We start from the raw sequence: 21,174 nt of genomic DNA, 5'->3' as shown, positions 1-21,174 counted from the left end.
AAAAACGCAGCGGGCCTACTGCGAAAAGTTGAGACCGACTCAACTTTTGGAGAAATGCAACCCCACGTCACACTGCGGTGGCCAGTCATGTAACCGGCGATCAGACTTGTCGGTGTGTTTTGTGCTATGGTTGGAGGCGGTGTGAGAGTCCTGTACAGGAAACATCACTGCCTCTATCGCTGCCACAATGAAGTTTTCAAACACTATGAGGGTAAAAGACGGAACACAAGCTGAGCACGACTTGGCGAGTCTGCAGTACAGATGGAGCGAGACTACGTCACCTCTGCAGCTTGTTCAGTCACTGGGAGCAACGGCAAGGCCGATAAAGCGGTCGCAAAACTCCACACAGACGTTCGCAGTGCGGTTCCACTTCCTCAGGGACAGGCACAACAGTGTTCTCTATGCCCTGGTGACAGACTGACAGGCTGGAGGTTGTAGGGCAGGTCAACTTTATTTCTATAGCACATTTCAGAAACAAGGCAATTCAAAACACTTTACATAAAACATCAAAAAGCAATCAAAAACTGTCGTGAAGTCATGAAGAGATGGAATATAATACAGGCTAAAATAGAATAAGATACAAATACGTATAAGAATAAAGGTTCTAGTGCAGTGTAAGAAATGAATAATTATTTGATTGAATAGGTTGTAGGGATGGGTTTGTGAGGGGAGAGGGAGGTAGGGAGGGGTTTATGTTGAGTGGTGTGTAAAATGTTCTAAATAGGAAAATAGGTTTTAAATTATTTTTACACTGAAATATTTTTTATTATTTAAGAAGGAATGCACAGAACAAAGGTAGCGTTGGGTACCGGCATTGGATTTCAGGTACCGTTATAGGTAGCGGTATAAATGTGAACGGTACCCAACCCTAACGTTAACCAAAGAAAAAAGGAAAGTATACGATGCTATTGAAATGCCAGTAAAGTAATTTCATGTATCATTGCCGATGTACCCTGAATTAATATTAACTTAACTTTCAGTCTGACTAATCCATAACAGAGATTTAAAGCAAACAACTTCAGAGCAAACTCTAACTATACTTTACACTATGATAAAACCTTATTTTTGGCATGTTTAATAGTAGAACACAATCACACATTGCATCATATAAAACTCCACGTCGCAGAAGATTAACCAGGCATACGTATTGCATAACGTTATTTATTATTCACCACGAATAGGCTACTTTGAATGAGTAAATGGTTCGTGGCATAAGCCATTACTAGTCTAACAATAGCCGTGTTAGCTGAGGCTAGTTCTAATAATAACTTTGGTTACATTGGCAAGGATATATGAAATTACAGAAATGGTATTTTCCGGTGGAACACAAACGGCATTCTACCCCGATGTTCCCACATGTGGCTGTAGTGAGCGCCGTGTGCTGCCAGGGGGTCGGGGTCTTCAGGTCAGACCGTACCGGGGATGAAGACCTCTGCTGTGTGGAGTGGGCTGGGATGAGATGAGATGAATCCTCAACACTGTTTCTTTCTCCCACTTCTTTTGCCATGCTCTTTGTCTCCAACTGCACACTCACCCCTCCTCCTCCCCTTTGCCCCCAACCACTGCCCCCCTCCCCTCACATCACCCTCATGCACACAAGCACACCCCCACCCCTACCCCTCAGGCGACAGCAGAACAGGAATTGATTAGAGGCACGGCTTAAAAATAGACGACTGGTTGTCATAGCAACGCCCACAATGAGCTGTTTAGTCTAGTTTAATAAAGAGCAGCGTTGTGTCTGAGCGTTAGGTGGAAGGTGTGTGTGTGTGTTGCCTTACATGCTGTGGTAAGGTAAGGTGTGTGTGTGGTATTATCACACTGGTCCTGCTGGATGGCCTGTGTACGGAGTCACTGCAACAAAACACCGCCACCTGAATCTGCATCACACAACCATCAACTCCTGAGCCTCTCCACACAGCCAATTACAACTCTGTTGCTATGAGCTCCATTCTGATTGCCCTCATTAGTGTCAAAAACTGGCCATATGCAAATGTTGGTCCTATTCCCAACAGCCCTGTCATCAACATCCTTTACTGTGTGTGTGTGTGTGTGTGTGTGTGTGTGTGTGTCTGTGTCTGTGTCTGTCTGTGTCCATTGTGCTGCCTCCTGTTGGCACACCGAGTCCAAGTCAACTGAGCAACTTGTGCCCCAAAAAAACGCAGTGTCCTTCGTCTGGAAACATTTTGGCTTCAGAAAGATCATTTAGAACGTGATTAATTGTTGTTCATTAACCGTTATCGAGGTAAAATGTGCAATTGAATCGTGATTTAGATTTTAGGTCATATGGTGCAGCCCTAGCTGGTTTCCTGAGGGACTGTTGTGTTGATGATTAGCAACAAGGAGTTTCCACCACACAGCTTTTTCTCTGCTGTGGACAGTGCATGAGCTGGTCAGGACTTTAAGGCATGAATGAAACAAAATAAAGGTGGAACTGTCCATGTGCTCCAGTGAGTCGTGTGTTGATGCTGTCAGTCTGCTTTCTTGGTTTTTGTCATTCTTTAAGGGTTACGTAATGAGCTGCATGGATAGCAACAAATAATACATGATGCTGAGGCTTATGGGTTTGCTTTAGAGCATTAGTTTTGATAACCACATGGGTCTGAGTGAATTACTGGACTGCTTATATGATGGATACTTGCCTACGATGTAGTCTTCGGACCTGTTGCAATTGCTGTGGTGCTCCATCAGTTGCACTGTTTTGTATTTTTTAACCCTTTCTGAGGAGGTGAAGTTTTTGGTCTTCAAAGTTTTGGTGGGTATCTTTATCCACATACTGAACCAAGAATATCCTAACATTACAAGATGGTACATTTCAATATTTCGCATGAACTAACACACATAATTGAATAGGAAATGTACCCCATGTATTCTGTGAGTGTCCATCACTGTGCATTTTGATAAAGATGCAATTGAAACAGGTTTTGGGGGTGTATGTGTAACTGTGTTAACAGTTTGATGTAAGTCTGTGCACTATATCAAAGTTGCCCACTGCATAACATCATGCCAGAGAGACACTCTACAGTTGATTGTTGTGATTGATGTAAAACTGATTTAAAAGACATTTTCCTTTCCAAGCTGGTAGCTCTTGAACATTTTAAAACTCAAGCAAGAATTTCAGCATAATTCTGATTATCTCTACTCTGTAAGACACATCTAACAATCGACAGGTTGGGCTCAATCTGTGTAAATAAATAAAAGTTAAAAAAATCAATGTATAGCCATAACTAAAGCTTGCTAGTTTATGAATAAATCAAATGTTTTGGGAAATCCAGAATTCATTTAAGAGACTGCTATGCAAAGTGTAATGTTAAAGGCAACTGTTATACTTTGGTTTTAATTGATTATAGCCTAGCCCTATGCTATTGTGTATTATTATTGTATTATTAATTATAGCAATGCTATGGAAATTGTGAATAGGCCTCTTGCATGAGGTTTACCATAATTCGCTCAGTCAGGTAGTAGGGGACTTTCTTGAATTCCACCACTCGTGTGCAGTTTTCTCTCCTCACGAGATGTATAGTGATGATTCCACACATGTTATCACTTTGCCCTCAAGCCCCAACTCTTTTACTGCTTCCTTTTAACTTTTAGTATTCCAGCCTGGCAAGCCTCTAGTAAGCAACACCTCAGTGGTGACCCGCCAGTCTTCTGTGATGTAGTGGCAAGTGATGGTCATGTCGCTCTCAGTCGCTAGGGCAGTCCAGCTATCTGTTGTCATTGCAGCCTTGCTGGCAGCGCTAGCTCACTGCGCTAGCATCACTGACTTGGCATCCTTGTACCTGTTCTCAATGCACGAGGTGATGGTGCCTCTGGAAGGGATATGGCATGCTTGTTCAAGCAGATGCATCATTATCTGAAATCCGTGGCCATCAACTATATTGATTGTGGCCATCAACTATATTGATTGGCATTATGTCTTTTTCCATACAGATTGCAGAACAGCAGACTTGCTCTGTACACTCCGCTTCTTGTCACCTGGGGCGAGTGCCAGCTGCTGACTGCTTGAGTGACAAGCGAGCGTGCGCACGCGCACCAAACCTCTTTCAATTAATCTTCTACACCCCTGCAGCAACACTTATTCAATAAGAAGCTACTCTTTTTATGTCTGTGTCTAATTGGTTGCATGTTTTTATACAAAAGGAGCTTGACACAATCTTATCACAGCTAAAATCACAGCTAAATATTTTATCACTGTAGTCGAAAAAAAATTATATTCGTATATTAGAGGTGTGAATCTTCACTGATCTCCCGATTCGATTACGATTATCATGTCTTCGATTCGATATCTCGATGCATCACGATGCGTCAAGTACATTTTTCTATTAAAGCCATATAGGATATTTAATTCATAGTTTTTCAAGCTTCAAAACCCAAACATTCTGCAGTGCTCTGATACTAAATAAACTGGATACATAAAACTACAGCACTGAGCACATGGCTCTTCCTGAATGTGTAACACATAACAGAATATGTAAACAGAAAGGTTGTTAGGCATACATTAAATTGTAAACAGAAATAATCGATTATGGCCCAGCCGATTATCGATGGAGCATCGTCCGTGTCCACGATTCCATGCATCGATTATTTCAGAATCAGAATCAGAATCAGAAAGGACTTTATTGCCAAGTACGTTGCACATACGAGGAATTTGTCATGGTGTTGTTGGAGCATGTCACACATACAAATATAAGAAGGATAAAAAGAATATAAACAATATAAGTATAAACATATACACACAGTACGTATTAATAACGATAAAATAAATTTAAATAAATAGTAAAATAAGTTAAACAGTAGTGAAAAGGGACGCTACAGCAGAGTAGGTACAGTGGCATGAGGAGCCAGAGGTGGAGTGTGGAAAAAATTATTTGATTAATTTCAACACCTATCGTATATACATTGTAATGATTCTTCCAAACAACAAACAAAAAGCCTATTCTGCATTTACAAATATGAGTTTAGTCAATTTAGTTACACTCTAATAATTCCCTAGTTATTATACAGTAATGCTTGTTTAATTTAGGTGAAAGGCCAGAGTGAGGCTATATTTACAGTGTTAAGGCCATGGCACTGCTGCCTTCACTCACCGTTTTGTAAACTTCCAATGTCCATGATTGTCAGGAATCAATACTGTTTATTTTGGTTAACAAAGTGCAATGATATTTTTATATATATATATATATATATATATATATATATATATATATATATATATATATATATATATATATATATATATATATATATATATATATATATATATATATGGTTTTGTCCCGAACAGGCCAGCGACTGTCCAATCAACTTGCCTGACATACATTACGTTTGGGTGACAAAAAGTGAGCCTTGTGCGGCAACGACCGTTAGGATTAGGCACCAAAACAACTAGTTAAGATTAGGAAAAAGATTGTGGTTTGGATTAAAACACTCAAGGAACAGGCATTTCAGAGGTTCAAGTCATTCGTTTTCCCCGGGAAGCGAGCTCCGCTCGGCTTGAAGGCGCTGTTTTATGACAGTTCTTTGAGTAATAAATGGAAAGCATAAAAAAATAAAATAAAATGTGATGATCCAAAAATTGACTTGCTCCGTGGCTCAAAACCGTGATCCGAACTATGGGTTTTGTGATCCCTGTGCACCCCTACTCTTACTGTATTATATACCTTTTATATTTTGGGTTGTCACCTGCCTCCTGAATTTTGTGTTTTCCTTCACAAAAACTAAAGATGTCTCCACCATCAATTTGTCCATACAATTCATCAGAATGCAGCAGCTGCCACAGCTGATTCTCTATAATACATTGTTTGTTAATATACTCTGTATTACTTTAAACTATGTTTAAGGGCGTTTCTACATCCATTTGTGGCTAACTAGAATGGAAATGAGGCTTGTGTGCGCCAAGCTCCACAATGATTGCTTTATAAATTGAGTTTTATGCATTTGGTCTATTTCTTGCATAAAATTCACTTGTGAATATATAGAATTGCCTGAATTGGTTGGCAGTTAAATTAAAATATTGTGTTATTAATGTATTTCATTTGTTTCTGACTTTGCCTCAACACATATACAACAAAACAACTTTTTTGTGTGTTTGTAGTTGTAGAGAGAAAGAATGTGAGGTCACTGTTTTAATGCAGTACAAGTCACCAAACAGTTCTCGTTAACATGTGTATCTGTTTCTGTTCAGACAACTGAACCAGAATGAGACTAATAGTGCGTTCCATTTGTACTCGGAAGTCGGATTTTCCAAGGTCAAAGTCGGAAACACGCCCCTCAGATTTCTGAGCTCAAAATCCAACATGGCTGCCCCGTGCATCAACAGTAGTGAAATCTGTAGTAACCTACAGTTTATTATCACTTCTGTCTTATTTGTGTCTCACTAAATCAGTCGTACACATAGTCCTGTCCAGCTTCTATCTATGGTCATGTTGTTAAGCTGTTTGTATGCACAAAAAACAGCGTAATGCCTTGTTATCAACTGGTATTGCTAACAATGGCTAACCTGGCTAGAGCTAACCCCACAATGAAATATCCGACTTGTAAATGGAACGCATTCAACTCGGATGTGATGTCATTCCCAGCTCCGGCTTCCGAGTTCCGAAGTAAATGGAACGCACTATGAGTACAGAGCTTCCTGTTGTTCACCCTGTATGACCTCAGAGCCTGAGAGTACGCACAGCCTAAAGCTCAGTGCTGCCACGATTAACATGACCTATATACCAGCAGTAAGAACTGCTGATGGATGGATGGATGGATGGATGGATGGATGGATGGATGGATGGATGGATGGATGGATTTTTATTGAACCCAATTTCGGTGATACAGCAGCAAAATATCAGACGCACAGCACACATACAGAATATACAAGAAATAATAAATAGGATAGAATACAAGAACAAATATTAAAAAAATGAAGATAAAAAAATACAAAGTGGAGAATGTGCAATGTATATATACAAGTTGGGAATAAAACTACTTAAATAGTATTTGCAAAGATGTAAGTAAAACCTATGTTTGTGCAAGGTGCACTATAGTGCAGTATTGTGATGAATATGAGTCTTATCTAACACTCAGTGATAAAGTGTTAAAAAGATGTATTGCTTGTGGTAGGAATGGATAAAGGTACAGCATATTCAATTTAATTTTCAATTCAATTTTATTTATAGTATCAAATCATAACAGTTATCTCGAGACACTTTACAGATAGAGTAGGTCTAGACCACACTCTATAATTTACAAAGACCCAACAATTCTAGTGATTCCCCCAAGAGCAAGCATTTAGTGTAACAGTGGTGAGGAAAACTCCTTTTAGGGAGAAACCTGGGACAGACCCAGGCTCTTGGTAGGTGGTGTCTGACGGTGCCAGTTGGGGGTGTGATGTACAGTGGCAATAATAGTCACAATAAAGATAGTGGAAATATGACTGTAAATAGTAGTTGTAGATGTGGCGTAGCAGGGCACTGCAGGGCATAGCAGAGATGTTCACAAGTCATTTTTTGGAAGTCCAAGTCAAGTCTCAAGTCTCTGGTCATCTGATCTGTCCCTAACACTGTATTGTTAAATCTTATGAATTCAAAGCATGTCCTGTCATCCATACAGTCCAGTATCAACATCAGTTGTAGGAGAACTTTATGGGGTCTACTGCAATGCAATCTGAAGAAACACAAATTAAGAACTCTGTTTCAATTTCATAACTGTATTTTTCAACATTTTGGTATCTGCACCAAAGAATACATGTTTGTCTGTGTTACTAACTGGCTGTAAAGCCCAACCTCATCATGCATTACATTTTTCAGTGTTCAAAGTGTGAGGGAAACATCTGTATAGAAAGTTAATACACCAACCATGGTGCAAACATGTGAGAACTGTAGGGCTGCCACCTCTTAGTCGATTAGTCGACTAATCAGTCGTTTTGGTCTTAGTCGACTAAGATTTCTTTAGTTGAGGAGTCATTTTTTTATGCTTATTCATGCTTAATTACTCATTTCCAAGAAACTTATGAGCACATTTCTGGTAAACACAAGATTTAAAGTGGTGCTTTTGCAGGATTAATTGTGGAGAAACTCAGTTTTACCGATGGTTAATTAACTACATTTATATTGTGCTTTTCTAGTCTTAACCACCTCTCAAAGAGCACAGCTCTGTCGATTACATCAACTAATCAATTAATCGACAAAATCATATAAGTGTTAGTCGACTAAGAATTTCTTTAGTCGAGGACAGCCCTAGAGAACTGATACTTTCCGTATTGCTATTTAACAACAACCTGGTGAAATATGAACCTAAGTCTGGCACATCATATGGATACAACTATAAAGATACAGGGGGTCCTCCGTCAGAAAAATGTGTGTAGATTCAAATCCCATTTCCTGCATTTCTACATACATTTATAGGGTGACACATGGTAATACAAAATTTTAGTATATAATTAAGTTTAAGTCATTTTTATAATGTGCAATAGTTTAGTATCATCTCAAATGTTATAATAGTAGTTGTAGTTCAAAGGATTAGTTGATTAATCTATTAGTGGCCCAGCAGCAAATTAGTCCACAACAATACAGAAGACGTAACGTGGTCGTGAACTGAACACCCTTTGTTGTTTGAAGAAAAGTGTCAAATTACATTCTGGGCAGTTGTAATCAAGCCCCCAGGAAGAGCGCCGAGTCTAAAAGCCACCATGGGCTTAGCGGGTAACGGTGGTACTGCACCCCATGGCCCGGAAAGACTTTTCACATAGACTTTGCATGGCGAAAGAAACGTCTATATTTCAGCGGATAATTTGTTTCTGGGTATATCAACTTACCAGCCCAAACACTGAAAGGGTCCTTGTTTAAAACGTTACGTTTTTAACATTTTTAACATTGACTAGAAGCGAATCCAGAATTATTAAATTTGGCATGATGAACGCACATAGTGGACGCGAGCAGAGCCGCGGGACTGCGCCCGCCCGCTCACATGACTGTTCTCCCTAGCTCATGTAGCTAGCTGTAATAATGGATATAGCTAATGGTTGTAATTCACCATGTGTTCTATGAATACTTCCATGGTATTATCTTATGAAGTCATGATACATCCCAGGGATGTATGTATGTAGCTGCTGTAAAGCCTGTTAGCTACGTGGATGTAACGTCATTAGCGTTTCCCAAACTGGCGGGCTATCGGCTAGCTAGCTAGTTGCTAACATCAGGGGTAGCTAGCATGGCTGTATTAAGATCTATACATAGCTAGCTATATGCCTACATAACGTTACTACAAACATAGTGATTACATCGCCTTGGTTCTCTCTTATGATCCATCCGAGGGCTGTATGCTGTAAAGCTTGTAACGTGGATGAGAGCTGAAGCCATGGATAAGCTCTGTTCACGAAACTGCAGGCTAACAGCTAGCTAGCGCTAGTTAGTAGGTAGCTAGCTAGTAGCACAACATAATTATTAAATCTCCTTGGTTGTCTAGCTAAATACATCTATCGTTTATTTAGCTAAGCATGTAAACGATAGGGAACAACGAAAACAGTGTTTAACGTTAGTGAATATTTTAGACAATGAAACGGCGAGTTCATGAGTTCGCCACTTGTAAGAGACACGACAGAGAAGCTCATGAACGCGCATGTTGCTACCAGTTGCTACGACAACACAAACAAATTGTTGCTAGTGCGCATGCCCATCGTGAGCCAACCAGCGTTATGGGCCAACAATGCGGAAGAGCCGAGCTCCATGTTTGCTTTATGCGCTTTTGAGCACTCTCATTGGAACGTACGGAGCTTCCCGCCGAACACTGGATCCAGTTCTCTTAATACATCCATGGTTGTAATGGGCTTTCTTCACAATCTTTTGATTCTTTGAGTCTGACCTACTGATTCCGATTGTCTTTCGTTTTGAAAAACTATAAGCATACACAAACATTCAATTATATATTGTATTGTGTGTGTGTATATATATACACATAATAAAACATGAAATTAAAAACATTAAATAACTTTTACATTTTTTCCAAAACTGCACCAGGTTACAGGACCTTCTCTCACTTAAACTAATCTCAAAATAAAACAGGGCTCTGTGTTTTACATTCACAAAAGAAGAACAGGTGTACTGTATGTAGGCCTATTGGAGTCAACTATTTATTATCTAGGCCTATTTATTGATCCACTTATTTATACAAAACTATGAATCGGTATCCATTTACAAGAATGTAAGGGTGTATGTATTATATTACTGTCAGAGCTGAGCCCCTCTCTCTGACAAACATGCAGAGAGCTCTTGGGTACCGATATTTGGCACCGATTGATTTAACACAAATGGGTACTCGGTAGTAGCGCTAGGGTTGGGCATCGAGAACCGATTCCTTCTTGGAATTCCTTCTTGGAATCGGTTCAAAAATTATGATTCCAGTAGAATCGTTTTTTTTTTTTTTGGAATCTTCTAGAGGATTTGGTTTCAAATCCGATCATCGCTTCCCAATTTAATATGCGCAAGTTTTGGTTTCCGTAGCGACCAGGCACTTGTTGTGTTGCGGCCATGGAGCACAGTAAGCGGCGCTCTAATCTGGCTTTATTTTACGTTGAAAAAGCTGTCAAACTGCAACTGCAAACCACCATGAATCAAAATAAAACTTTCCTCTTATTTGTGAAAATAGGCATGTGACCCGTTTCAACTCCACCCTCAAAGAATCGAGAATCGATAAGAACCGGAATGGAAAGGAAGAATTGGAATCAGAATCGTTAAAATCCAAACGATGCCCAACCCTAAGTAGGTACCCTAAATAGTACCAAGTTCGGTACCCAACCCTAGCTACAAACGCCAGCGGTGTGCCGCGGCGCTGACCGCTACATGTTAGGGCTTCATGATTATAGGCAAAATGGTAATCATGATTTTGATCAATATTGAGATCACAATTATTAATTGATTTTAGGAACAAAATATTTGTATTGCACTTTCACATGTAAATCAACAGAGCACTTCCATGGTGTGCTGCATCCCTGCTAATGTACAACTCCTTGCATCCACATTAGACTTTAAATAAGATTCTTCTTCACCTGAATTTACTGCATCTGTTAGAAGCAAAATAGGCGCATGCGTGTAAATTTGCCGGCACAGAATCAGACTGATGGCCGATCAAGCTGAAAGTCATCCAATTCCGGTCACTGGTCTTTCTATTTCTATTCAAGTTACAAGTTAACGCTAGCGCTAGCTAGCTAGGTTGGCAGAACGTTGCTGAACAAGACATTTCTAGGCAACCAAAGTGTTCCAATTAACTTTGATGAAACAAACAGTGAGAGGGTCAAAGTTTAAGACAAAAACATGGGCAACACTCAAACCAATTTCACAGCCATTTTATTGCACACAGGGCTGTGGTTAGCATTGCTAAGCCTCTATTATGATTGACAGGTTGGGTGTGTAGCCATGCCCCTGCTTTATCGTCTGTTTTAAAATAAATGGGACCATCATTTGCAAAGTGAACATCATGCTGCTGAAGAATCAGAAAAGGTTTTATTTGCCTTGGTGAAAGGTGCATACATACATAAACAAACAAATATATTAAGCCTGAAACTAGCGATTGAAGCCATAACCCGTTAGGAAAATGTTCATTGAGGTAATAAATCAAGAAGAAGTAGGGTCATTTAAAGAAACTGACTTCTTTTTGGAGCCAGTGGAGTTGGCCCCTGCTGGAAGTTAGATTTAAGGCACTTCCGCATTGGCTCCACTTTTTAGGCCCAGAAGTTGCCAGTTGGCTGATATATGTTCTCACATGTTTACTTGTCATAAGTACAAACGCAGTCGTAAAGGCCTATAGAGCTGGTAAGTCCCGCCCCTTCCGTAAAACCCCGCTGGACCTCAAAGTTGAAAAACCGTCAATGCAAGTGAATGGGAGAAAATAATTATTTTCTGGTCCCGTTTGAATTGTGCCATGAATGTGAACATATGTTGTCTGTGAATTTTTTATATAATTTTTCATGTAACGAGTTTGACAGTATATTGCATGATTCTTCGGCTAGCCGTTGTTGAAAAGACAAAACTAGAAAGACTACATGTCGCATATGTGACGTCACCCCATAACGCATTTTCCCTCCATAAATCACGGTGCGATAATCTATGAAGACAGATCGAGATGCCTGTGTGTTTTGTACCCAAATGTCACCATTCAAACAAGCTTTGCTTTTGCTACAGTAACTGCTACTAGCATTTTGCTAACGTGCTAGTTAGCTATTAGACTCACCGAAACATTATAACGCTTTTCTCTTCGACTGGCGTGGACAACGCCGACCATCTCCCCACTTGCGAACTTAAACCCCTCCACATGCCCAGACCTGAAGTGGTTTTCACCACGCTCAATTAGTTTGTCCTCTCCCTGAAAGAATGCGGTGAAGTGCACCAAAGACACAGCCATGTTTAGCGGGATCCATGTGCTAGTGGTGGTGACGTATATAAAACGCGTCGAAAGCAGCGAAGAGCTGTAGTCCACAAAGTGCTCTCACACAAAGTCTAACCGTATCAAAATTCTACCCGCTAAATTGAAGCATTCTTTACACGAAAAATTATATAAAAAATTCACACACAACATATGTTCACATTCATGGCAAAATTCAAACGGGTACAGAAAATAATTATTTTCTCCCATTCACTTGCATTGACGGTTTTTCCACTTTGAGGTCCAGGGCGATTAGCGGAAGGGGCGGGACTTACCAGCTCTATTGAATTTGGTGTCTCTGGAGGAGCTTTGTCATGTTTTGGGGTTAACTTGGACCTAGCAATTTTTTTACTGACAGCCTATGCAGGGCCTGAAATTCATTTTTCAAAATGGGAGAAATTTCCCCTTTTAAATGCTTCACACAGTGGGGATTTATACTTTGGGGCTCATACTACTTGTGATCTTAACTACATGTCTTATTCTTACCTTAGATTGCATTTTGTCTCTTTTAACTTTTGCCATTCTCTGAACTATATACATTGCTGTAATCTGTCTCCTTCTCCTCTTCTCTCTCAGTGGTCACCTCTTTGAGCTGCATCAGTGTCCTTTGTCTTTCCTTTGATGGCTCTCTCTTCTCTCTTGTCTTCATGCTCTGTCCTCTCCATCCGCTCCATCTCTTTCCACTTCATAACAACTTAAAAAAAAAAAAAAATTCTCTTGGGGAGGGCAAGCTTTGAAAATAGTTCACTAGATGATGATTTGTAACATGGACTGGTAAAGGGCACAGTGGCATACATTTTAGAAGTTGAGCAGCTCATTTCACTGTTGGTGTAAAACTTCTTAGTAACATTACAGTCTGATAAACGCTGTTGACACACTGCTGTTTACACAATTCCTATTGTGTTCCGGTGTTTTTTTCTGAGCAGGTTCCACGCGTGGATGCAACGCTTCAGCCAGCCGCCCTTGTTTGCATGTGTCCATCGATGCAGTGCGTTAGGGCAGTCATACACCGGTGCAAACGTTGGCTGAACATTGGGAGGCATCGCTGTGAAATTGTGCAGTAATGTCCCACATTAGAAGTGCTAGATATGCAGGAATTGATGACATTACCTGTAATTCCGCATTTAAATTCAGGCCCTGCTATGTTAGGAATAGGAGGTGGAGTTTACCAGACAGGGAGTGTCTAAAGAAAGATGCTACTGGTTGCATTGTGGGAAATGTAGGATCCAGTGTTTTTAAAGTCAGGATATTTCAGCTTCTGTTGCACAGATTTTGAACATTCATCCCTGAAGGACTTTGGTTTAGTTTTGTCTGTTTTGTTGACCTAATGAACTGAAACCAGTCGAGTTTGTTAAAATGAGAAGAGGACCTAAGCAGAGCGAACGAGCTGGCCCAGCCACACAGTCAAGTGAGCAACACTTTGGAGAACAAGTGTAATGACAGCCCTGACTAAAATGTTAGACAAGCTTGTTCTGGTTTCAGGTAGGGCCCCAAACCATTTTCTTGTTGATTGGTAGACGATGGAAACTCTCGCATGTATGCATCCAGACCGAATGGAGCCCTGCATGAGAAAATGCAGCCCTCTCATTCATTTGAATGCCAGTACGTTGACCAACGCAGGAGACTCTGGCACAAAAAGGCATAAAAATCATTTTACTAATACTCCAGGTGCCTTTTTTCAACATACAACGTTACAAAGTGCTTTTCAAGGAAACGCAATAAGAAAATCCAGTGTGAAATTGGAAAAAAAAATGATTTAAATCCCAAAACGGTCTGATCAGAGAATTAGTAAAAATGTAGCCTTTGTAGCTTTACATGATATTGATTTGGGTTCAGGGTCCTTTTGTGCCATGGCAGCCATTTTGCACCCATCACCACCATTTTGACGATAGGATTAATGGCACAAATGGAGACGGTGGGTGATTCGCAGCACCGGATCAGTAATTGCACATTTTTTCCTTTTCTTCTTCTTTGGGTAGAGATGGGGAGTCAGGGCTGACACATCTGGCTCCTGCACCTCAGCGATAAGCCTGACGTCCACCGATGAATCAAAGTGTTGAAAAATGAAACCGAGAACGCTTCCCCGGTCGTGTGTAAAAAGCAGAGTCCAGGAGGAGGAGAAGGTGGAGGTGGTGGAGAGACAGAAGGCGGACTGGGAGGAGTGGAGTTGCATCAGCCAAATGAATTGTAATGATGCAGATTGTGCATGAAATGAGCAGCAGATTCCACAGTGCAGTTGCAAATGGCCTTATTATCATTACACTCAGTCAGCTGGCAATAGGCGCATTTGGCAAACGGTGTTTACCTGGTGTTGAGCCACACAGACCTGGGCAGGACAGACCAGGACAGGGAGGGTGGTCTTTGCTGTGGACAGCAAGAGTGTGCATTTGACAAGGGCCGCTGGTTTAATTCAGAGGAGGACATTTTAGCAGCAGCCATCTGATCGACAGCTCTGTGCATAAAGAACATGGTGTGTGTGTGTGTGTGGGGGGGGGGGGGGGAAGGAGGGAATTAAGAGTTGGCATTACATCAGGAGAGAGCTGCCATCTCTGCCTCCTTTCTAGCCCTGTTCACACACGCACACACAGCCTACACAAAGACTTGTGCGAGGATAGCGCAAGATGAAGAAAAAAATCCTTCTGCTCTCAGTGTATCTTGGCTGTGTCACTCCTTTATTACCCCATACACACACATGCCTACACAGGCTCCATATCCACTTTTGATTGGCTGGTATAATATTAACAAATGAAGCTCTCAGCTCTGGCTACATTTAAGGGGCCCCTGAAAGTAAGCATGTGTTTATTTTTACAGTAAAAAAAAAAAGGGGGAGGGAAAGACTGAGGGTTTGAGGAATTGGGGGAGGGTAAAGGAGCAGGGAGGGGTTTCTTTGTGGTACTATACAGCTGGAGCAGGAGAGGGGGTTACAAAATCCTGCCTTCTGTTGGAATGTTGTGCTGTACGTGGATGTCTGTACACTTTGTATCTGCTGTTTTATGACAGAGGGCTGCTACTACTTCTCTACTTGTCTTCTCTGTCTTCCGTCAGATTTCGATTTGATAAAGATGTCTACCTGCCCAACTTTGTCGGTGTGGGATTTATAAAAAGTGTGTTTTTGGCTCCAGGTGGAGCTACGTTTGCCCTCTATCAGCTTCCACCCTGTCTCTTTGTGCCTCTCTCTCGCAATGTCTGCTTTTCTTTTCCTTTATTGCATTGGCCTGGCAGAGCGCCCAAAGCTAGAGGGGTGGGGTGGTAAGGAGGTAGTGGGAGGGATTAGGGGGGCGGGGGGTAAGGAGAAAGAGAGTGTGTGGCTTGTGTAGCAGCTGACTGAAACAGTCATTATATTATGTAAAGGAAGGCGGCGGCAGTGGCTGGGGGGAGGTGAAGGGTGTGAGGTGCCAGTTACTGACGCGCAGCACAAGGCCGACCCTGATTGGCTCATCAGCGCCATTCTCAGTGGTGCTTTCTGGCTCATTAAAGGTGGAGGCTCGGCAGAGAGGTTGCAGGGGCTGCTTGTGCTTTTCTCCCAGCAAATGGAGGCGACGACTGGGCTCCACCGCTGCGTCACTAATTAATTAGAGAAGAAAAAAGTGGCAGGGAGGGCCGTACTGCGCGATCATTAAGACTCCTCCCTGTGTTGAAGAGGCTGCTGTAGATGTGATGGATAACAGAGCCGTTATGGACAGAATGAACAGATTAGAGCGGTGGCAGCCACAGCACCATGATACAATAGATGAGGGGAAACGATAGAACAACACCAGCAGGAACAATCTGCTAATAGGAAGCTGATTAAGTGATAACAGGCCAATTAAATCTCTGTCTGAATTACAGTCACTGACGCTCTGCCGTACAGGACATTTTTGCCTAATTCAGTGTCGGTCCAGGTGTTGTTAATTCTGTGGTGCAGTGCTGGAAACTAAAGCATCCATTTGCATGTTGTCTCCACACACATGATGCACCGTCTGTCATAATGGAGGAGAAGCCTGCAGAGTTTTAGTTATTCACACCTTGAAAAACCACTCACTGCTACCAAACAAACAAGGACAGAAAACACGCAGGATACAGGATATGTTCTCTCCATAACCATAAATACTACATGTAAGCTCATTACTGCTGATTATTTCTGATGCATGCTGAAGAATCGTATGTGTATACAGTATGTAGACACTTAACAGGCAGCCACTGGTTTCCATTCATTTGTTTCTTTGCAGACTCTTGAAACTTGAGTTTTGTAATCCATCCCAGTGAACATCAGGTCTTTTTAAGTTCCATTGTGTTCACAAGTGCAGATTAATTTGAAAAGTCTTCACAGCAATACCGCACAACAGTGATGTTGAGTTCATGAAGAACGGAAATAAAAGGAAACCATAGTCAGCAGCAGTAATATTAACTCTTCATGATTTGTAGAAAATGGGCCAAAACATGCCAGATGTTTATGACTGGTGTGTTTGGCCCTTTTAAGACCAGTCTCTATAAATCAATGAAAACAAGTTTGTTTCCTTGGAGGATTCTGTAGCCTGAGTGTTCAAATTGTCACTATTTAAATACAAATTTCTTAATAGGTTTTCAGGAAATGCTCCATTTGTCTTAAAGTATGTCAGGGAATCGCTGTGGCACTGATGCTTAAACTGCCCTGTTAGGACTCTTCCTTGGTTTGAAGTTGGAACCCAGTGGGATGACCGTACTCCCCACTGGATTTATTGAGACAAGTCTCTTTGCCTGCCATAGATATCAAGGGTTTTTTGGAAATACAAAGGGGAAGTGAAGCATTTCCAGTAAATCCTGGATTACTGGACCTTTAGGTGTTGACCACAGGTGGAACTCAGTCTGCTTATGACCAGTGGCTGCTAAAGGTGACACAGGAGTGGATTTCCAATCCTGTCCCATCCTACTCCCACAAAAACTCTTGTCCCATCCCAAGCCCATTTTATTTCAAGCCACAAGGGCAGACAGGAGAGAGTCAAAAATAAAAATAAAAAGACAACAGAACAACTTGCATTATGTTCAAAATAAAGAAAATGTAAACTTTTTTTGCACATAGCACTGGTGCTGTGAGTTTGCAGACTGCCTCTGCTAACAGTGACATACAGAGTGATGACTGGGTCATATCAACAGGTCCAGCTCGACCCATTTACCCAAGGGGGGTAAGCTTCTCCTCACAACGCGTACATTTTGATGCTAACAAGCCATCACCTCCCATTAGCATCCCATTGACTGCCATTCATTTTGACGTCACTTTGACAGAGAATAACTTTACATCTGAAGAGTTTAAAGACTCTATTTGTCCGTTGTTTATTTCTAAAGAAACACGACAATGTATAAAAGGCTCCATTACCTTGTACCTCACGTTATGGCTCCGTAGCAGACGTTTTTATAAAAATAGGCTAACGATTGGGTCATAACCACGAGACTTACTGTCTCATAGTAGAGGAATTACCGTATAGTACAGGAGAAGCTCTCAGGCAGTTTGGACTTCCATTAGCTGTTTAAGTTTAATTACTAATGTTAACTATCATTTTAGTGATCAATAATTAGCCTGTGCCTATGTTATCTCCTTACATATACCTACGCTCTCCGTCTCTGCTAGATTGGGAATGATTGAGATTTCTCTTGGCACAGCTACCAGAAGACTTCCAACTTTCAGACAGGTTGCTCACGTCACATTTACGTCTTCAAGCTCAGTTGGAGGCTGCTCAGTAACGCTCAGCCATCACCGGAAAAGTGCTTCTAATATCCTTCACTGGTCTCCGTCCAGAGACACGGGACCTGTTGGTCCATTATATACTGTCTATGCATTTACCCCCCCAGTCCTCATCCATATAGCGCCACATGTCGCGTAGCTCTCCACTGTGAGCACCGTAGAGCAGAGAACCATGAGCAAACCAAAAGTGCATAACAAGCACTGGCTATTTGTCTTTAACAGTGCAAAAAACGTTATTGAATTTCTTTTTGTTTAAATATTGTTGTTTGACTGATGGTATTAATTGGTCAAAATTGGCGGTTAAACAGTTAATCATTAACATCCCTAGTACCAAGTTTCCTGTTATTCAGCCCCCCCTTGTAGTGTACATCTATTTTCACCTGGTGAGATTTAATGTTGGGCAAAGCAGTGCTGCTAGCTGAACAATAACCATAAAGCAATAACTGCAGAGCCCACCCGTCAGGAGTAATGAAAGACTGAGTCCAGATGAGACCCTGTTTCAGCCAGAGGTTATAGACTTTTCATAGACACTGTAGGATCTGCAACATCTGCAGTCAGAGAGTTTAAAAAAGTCATAGATTTGAAACTGGGCCAGCAGAAGTGAGTGAGCATTTCTGCTTTGTCATTTCATCCAGCCTTTGTTGATTGGTGTACTGCTCTGTCAGCCCCAATGTTAATGCTCAGAAGACTTTGCTTGTTGTTGTGTGTACAAAGGTCTTCCTTGCTGGTATGTTGTTGTTGTTTGTCACCATCAAGTGCAGAGATCCAGGCTATTCTTAGCCCGCTGTGTTTAACCCACTTCTATCTGAATGAGCTTACGATCAACTGTCCATATTGTCTGGTTATTTATTTATCCTTGTTGCATCCTGGCATTTCACTGCACTGATCCTCACGTCACAGGGGTTGCATTCAGGGATGAGATTTTTGAGATTGAGATTTGTGGATATCCAAGCCGACGCACAGGACAGGGGTACAATGTTCACGTCCTGCAAAACCAATAAATATTTATAAATAAAAAATAAATAAATAAATATTTATAAATATAAATGTTTTCGTCTAGCCGTCACACATCCAGGTAGTATTAGGCGACGTGGAAGCAGCCTGCTGAGGAGCCACTACAGCACACAGATCGGCTGGAGAAATGTGCACAACCTCTGGCAACAAAACAATGTGCTGGAGAGCCCAAGAGCCTGGGCGTTTAACGTGTTTGTGTACCAACCCATTCTCATTACCAAGTTGTCAAATACTGATGCTTGTTCAGTTGCAAAATGCACCCGTTAGCGTCGGTATGAGACGCACCAGGCAGAGCAGCAGCTCGACCGCAGCGCTGTATGACCACGGTAAAGAGTAGTGTTCGAGACTGAAAATCCACGTGTAAGGAGGCAGGTTTGGGTAGTGAGTGGGTCAAACAACACAGACTTTTATCCAGGGGACCGAGGTTCATAGCAGGGCCGGTGAACCACAATCAATGAGCCTTCTAGGGATGTAGTAACCCCTCGCCCCTGCTGCTGTACTGGGTTACACGGGAGACACACACAGATTCCTTGATTTATACTTAGATACAGTGGTTGATGTATACCTGGCACTAGTCAATTTATATTGAGGCTGCAACTAACGATAATTTTTTCGATTAATCTATCGATAATTTTCTGATTAGTCGATTATTCCTTTAAATAACTTACCAATAAATAACCATAACTTCCACCATTAATCTTAGACCACACTATAATTTACAAAGACCCAACAATTCCCCCAAGAGCAAGCATTTAGTGCAACAGTGGTGAGGAAAAAGTTCCTTTTAGGGAGAAACCTGGGACAGACCTAGACTCTTGGTAGGCGGTCATCTGCTTCATCGGTTGGGACACCGAGACCCTGATACAGATATACAGAAATATGATTCATAATAATCATAGCAGTTGGTATGATGAACAGTGGCAGTTATAGTAACAATAAAGATAATAGAACTAAGACTAGAAATAAAAGTTGTAGCAGTTCAGGGCGTAGCAGGGTGCGGAACAGGACCACGGTGGCAGCTGCAACCATGATTTAGGTGCCACCCTAATCCAAGGAAAACTGCTGGGTGAGAAAACATAAGGACTCCAGGGAGTAAGCTCCCCAGAGCTAGGTTAGTAACAAGCGTTTCTGGGACATGGATGCACACAGATGGAAAGACAGAGGAGAGAGGAGCTCTTTTTGTCATAGGAAGGAATAGAGCTGGGCAATATATCAATATTATAACGATATTGTGATATGAGACTAGATATCGACTTAGATTTTGGATATCGTAATATGACATAAGTGTTGTCTTTTCCTGGTTTTAAAGGCTGCATTACAGTAAAGTGATGTCATTTTCTGATCTTACCAGACTGTAACTGTTCTATTATTTGCCTTTATCCACTCAGTCATTATAGCCACATTACTGATGATTATTTATCAAAAATCTCATTGTGTAAATATTTTGTGAAGGCACCAACAGTCAACACTACAATATTGTGGCGGTATCGATATCGAGGTATTTGGTCAAAAATATCGTAATATTTGATTTTCTCCATATCGCCCAGCCCTAGGAAGGAAGTCCCCCGGCAGTCTAAAACTATAGCAGCATAACTAAGACCTGAGGCCTGTACTACGAAGCGAGATTTGGCGTTAACGAGCTAACTTCAGGTTCCATCCAGGGTTTTCAGTACTACGAAGGTGGATTAGTTGTTATCGGGTTCAATCGCCGTGGTAACTTATGCTGAACGCCTAACCTGGTCAGGAGCAGATTATGTTGGAGATTAGAGATCAACCGGTGTAAAAGCATCACCCACTGACCAATCAATACTCGACTGATAACGGCGTCACCGTTCTTAGACGATCAGCTGGAGCCCGGTCGGCGGAGAGAGAGAGAGGTGCGCTCATAAAAGTTAAAACATTTAGAGACCGACAACCCCGTTAACATTCCCTGATGGGTATCTTTACGAAAGATATAGATTTGAAGCGGAGGGAATTACATATAGGCTATTTGTCGGCTTCTTCAGCCGTGTGTTGCCAATGCGCAACGGTTGCGGTATGCGGTTTAAATTATGTTTTTA

General features: G+C 41.4%; 1 protein-coding gene and 1 long non-coding RNA gene across 3 annotated transcripts in view; one reads left to right on the top strand and one right to left on the bottom strand.

Moving 5' to 3' along the window:
- The window catches only part of gatad2b (GATA zinc finger domain containing 2B), a 64,586-nt gene that overhangs the window by 16,863 nt on the left and 26,549 nt on the right, over positions 1 to 21,174 (top strand). The gene's annotated exons all lie outside the window — the stretch shown is intronic.
- On the bottom strand, positions 158 to 8,316 carry LOC116035477. The gene is made up of 3 exons (XR_004101379.1): positions 8,232 to 8,316; positions 4,420 to 4,426; positions 158 to 167 (listed from the first exon to the last, which is right to left on the bottom strand). It is a non-coding gene; the product is annotated as an uncharacterized LOC116035477 (long non-coding RNA).

Source organism: Sander lucioperca, chromosome 16 (genome assembly GCF_008315115.2).
Source record: "Sander lucioperca isolate FBNREF2018 chromosome 16, SLUC_FBN_1.2, whole genome shotgun sequence".
Lineage (NCBI taxonomy): Eukaryota > Metazoa > Chordata > Actinopteri > Perciformes > Percidae > Sander > Sander lucioperca.
This window is presented reverse-complemented; position numbering and strand designations above follow the sequence as displayed.